Source organism: Montipora foliosa, chromosome 6 (assembly GCF_036669935.1).
Source record: "Montipora foliosa isolate CH-2021 chromosome 6, ASM3666993v2, whole genome shotgun sequence".
In the NCBI taxonomy this organism is placed as follows: domain Eukaryota; kingdom Metazoa; phylum Cnidaria; class Anthozoa; order Scleractinia; family Acroporidae; genus Montipora; species Montipora foliosa.
In genome coordinates, this window is record NC_090874.1 from 67783688 (window position 1) to 67786854 (window position 3167).

Genomic DNA, 3167 nt, shown 5'->3' on the forward strand with positions numbered 1-3167 from the left:
GAGCATCCTGTTTAAAAGGTGACGCGTAACCAATCGACATCATTGCCTTATGAAGACTAGCAGTATGCAGTCGAAACGGCGCGATCTACATCACAAGTGACCACATCGTGAAACAAAGGAGAATACTTTATTATTATTGTACTTCACCACGATGAATAACAGCAACCTTTTTTATGACAATAAAGGGGTTCATATTTCACCATTGTTTTATACTTTAATTTTTGCCCCGAACACTTGTGGGGGGGGGGGGGGGGGAACCATGTTTGGGGGGGGGGGGGGAACCACGTGTTCCAATTGTCAGAATTTTCACAACTGTTCCCTGTTTAAGTATTCCGGCGTTCCGTGTTTAAGTATTCCACCGTTCCGGCATTCCATCATTCCGGCATTCCGTGTTTAAGTACTAGCCATTTTGTGCTAAATAACCAATTTGCAATTTGCAGTCACTGGAAAAAACATCAAGTTTTGGTTATCTCTAAAAAATAACCAAATAACCATTTTCTCGATTTTGGTTATTTAGCAAATAACCACTTTGCAGTTTTGGTTATTTAGCAAATAACCAATTTTCAGTTTTGGTTATTTAGCAAATAACCAATTTTCAGGTTTGGTTATTTAGCAAATAACCACACTCATTTCTTGGTTACTTGTTAAATAACCAATGTCTCCTTTTGGTTATTTAGAAATAAAACAAACTGCAATGTGGTTATTTACATATAACCATACTTGTTTTGGTTATATACAAATAACCACTCTAAATAATAAAAATACATTTGGCGCCCCATAACATTGTGATCTGGCTATACTGTCTACTCAATATCCGATTAGTCAGTGGAGCGGCTAGTTGACTTGTTATTTTAGTTTTTTTTTCTTATATTTGAATGCATTATTAAGTACACGGTCATCACTGTGTGAAGAAAGGCAGGCGGGTTGAAATATGATATGATGCGGGCATGTGTGAGATAATACAAACAAGGGAAGTGTGGTTGCCCGCAATGTGTTTGCTGAACTAAAAAGGAAGGAAAGACACAAATGAATCTTGAAATAACTTGGCCATATATATAGGTATATAGTTTCGTGTAGTTTGTAGATGGATTGAGTAATTTACAGGTTGATTGAATTGTGGCTTATAGGAGTTGATTGACAACAAAGATGACCATGACCTTGGTGAACACACCACTGGTAGAGGTATTTAACCGTAGTTAAATACTTTTCTTGACTGAATTGTTCCCCCCCCCCCCCCCCCCCCCTTCCCTCTCCTTCTTTATAAAGTCAAATACTAAGACGCGTCTCTGTCTGTCCGGAATGAACAAGCAAAGGAAATATTCCATTAATGCACGTAATAATGTGTGAATTGTGGCTTTTCGGTTTTGATTGATTATAGAGATGATCAAGACAGAAGTGTAGACGAATATTCCACAGGTTGTAGCACAAGTCTGACAGAGGTATTCAAGTGGGCCTTTCTTTTCCCGTTTTTCTACTTTACCCCTCCTTTTTAGGCCCTGTCATGGTCTGCATGACTAGAGACGAATCCACGTACCTATCATCTATCCATTGCCTTATCCGTGAAAATCCTGGTCTCAGTGAATTCCTTCGTGCCACAGGCACTGACAATGAACGTGCGTTAACGAATGCCCTCGCGACCGATTTCAGGAATGCAACACCTTTGCTTTGTTAAATTCATAGCCAAAGAAATATCAAGAAGAAATGTAGAAAGCTCGGTCTCTCCTCAGCACTAGTGTCCCGTATTTGCCAGGATCTCTTCAAAGCAAAAAGTGGATTAATTTGGTCAAGTTCACTAGAAGAGTTTAACAAGAATGCAACAGCACTCATGGAAGGGTGGGACACCCTAGAAAGGTGCGAGAAGTCTGGCCCACCAGCCTTTACACATTATTTTCGCACCCACAAGCTTAATGACATGCGCAAAAAGACGGCTGCATTTGTTGTGAAAGACCTTGGCTTGGGAAACAAGAAGAAGAAATGTCATGGTTTCAGTTGTCCGACAAGTTGGAGGTCTGCCACCAGTTTCAGCAACACTTACTGACAAAGAGTCATGCAGAGATGACCCAAGAAGAGCGAAAGGCTTTCCTCAAAAGGGCTAGCAAAGTTTGCCCCGATCCAGAAGCATACAAGAGGGGCTGCAATTTTAAGGTCACACCATTGTCACGTTCCTCAGCTCATCCCTCTATAAGGCAAGCAGTGTGTGATCTCAGCGACCTTTCACAGCTGAGTGGCCACTTTTCCAAAGAGGAACAATCGAGTCTGCTGGAAAAAGCCAAGACTGTGCTGTGCAACGACCAGTTCCGCCAGGGTTTCAAGGATAGTGTGTTCTTTGTGGACAAAGGAAGACCCCTTCCTCACCGGGTTCAGTGCTTTAAGAGTGGAAAATGTACTTGTGATTGTAATTTCTTTGGGCGAAACAACCTTTGCCATCATTGCCTGTCTATTGCCACCCATCTTAACTGTGTGGCAAACGTTGTGGAGGCCTACCAAGGCCGAAGTCTCAGCCGGATATCAGCAGCTTCTGCTCCAAAAAATGTTGGTGGGAAAGCTCCATCTCGCAAGCGGCATTTACCTGCAACTAAAGTAGCAGTCCACCATTCAGAGACAGATGAAGATGCACAGAATACAGAAGCAAATTTTCAAGCTGAAGTTCTCAATTCATCAACTCTTGTTATAAGAATAGCAGCTAGACCAGTGGATCCCCCAACCTCTGGGCCTTTGGTTCTTAAAAAGATTGGCGGTAACATCAAGAACTGTGCTGGCTGCTGGAAAGCTGTAAAATCTAATGTTGTGGGATTCCAGAGCCCCGATGATAAGCTGTATTGTTTTGCTAGATCTGAGCGCTATCATTTTTTCAACAAGGAAACGAATGCTTGGCAGTTGGTAACATCGACGAGGCACTACCACTTAAACCCTGTGTGTACAAAGGTGTCTTCAGAAATAATATCTGATCATAGTCTCATCGTCACTAGTAGCCTGCGTCAGCTGGTTATGGAGAGATTCCACTGTAATTTAGATTTGTAAGTGTCTATCATTTCAGGGTTCGTACACTCATTTCAAGAAACTCAATTGTATGTTCCCTTAATCCTCTTCCCTGAAGGTTTGCTTTTTAGTGGAACTACCTTGCATGCCTTTAAAGCTAAAGATGGCAACTGAAAATTGCCTAGCAA